The sequence below is a fragment of the Echinops telfairi genome, unplaced genomic scaffold (assembly GCF_000313985.2).
Source record: "Echinops telfairi isolate 266 unplaced genomic scaffold, ASM31398v2 ScPeMD7_443;HRSCAF=831, whole genome shotgun sequence".
In the NCBI taxonomy this organism is placed as follows: domain Eukaryota; kingdom Metazoa; phylum Chordata; class Mammalia; order Afrosoricida; family Tenrecidae; genus Echinops; species Echinops telfairi.
In genome coordinates this window covers 28,051,508-28,052,498 of record NW_022104341.1, presented here as the reverse complement: position 1 = coordinate 28,052,498, position 991 = coordinate 28,051,508, and positions in this window count along the sequence as shown.

The window sequence follows — 991 nt, the reverse complement described above, 5'->3', positions numbered from 1 at the left end:
CTACTGTTGTTAGGTGCTATCCTGTGCGTTCCAACCCAGAGCGACCCCATGGAGAACAGAAGGAAGCGCTGCCCGATCCTGAACCATCCTCACAATTGTTCTTGTGCTTGGGTTTATTGTTGCCGCCACTGAATGAGTCAATCTATCTCATTCAGGGTCTTCCTCCTTTTCGTTGCCCCTCCACATCACCAAGCATGATGTCCTCCTCCAGGGGCAGGTTTAGGGTTAGGATTAAGGCCCAAGGTGAGAATCACATCCTTTGTTTCCTCAGGCATCTTTAAGACTACTTTATCAGAGGGCGTGACTTGAGACACCATCCTTTATCCTCTGTGGGGTATAATATACTAAAATGCCATTCTTCAGTATGCTGTTTACTGCATCATCGAACTCCAGAAAGTGCTCTCGTCTCGATATCTGGTAGACTGGCATTCTGGCTCTTTCAAAACCGGGAAATGCCTTCAATCACCCAAATATCGCCAGTTTCCATGGAGCCAATTCCAACTCCTGGCAATCCCCAGTGTGTCAAAGTAGAGCCAGGTTCAACAGGTTGTCAAGGGCTGGTTATTCAGAAATAGGTTACCAGGCCTTTCTTCCATAGTGCATCTGAGTGGACTCTAAACTACAGCATTTTAGATAGTAGGCAATACATAAATGTACACACACACATATATATTTAGCCAGTTTGAGAAAGGGGCTCCTTTAATACATTTCATATGCAGAATCCATTAAAACTGGACATTCTCAGGTTGCTACTAGACATATAATAAAGAAAAACAGTATCAAGTATGGAAATGGTCATGGCATCATTGCAAAAGCAGTTATTGATGAAAAATCTTGTGTGAATGTACACTACTGGAGGATGTGTACACAAATCAGACCACAGGGAATATCACCACTCAGAACTCAGGCATGAGCAGGAACTTCACATCCTCATGAAGTCTTTCCTTTACACTAGACCTTGACAATAAAATTATAATATAAAACTCAACAA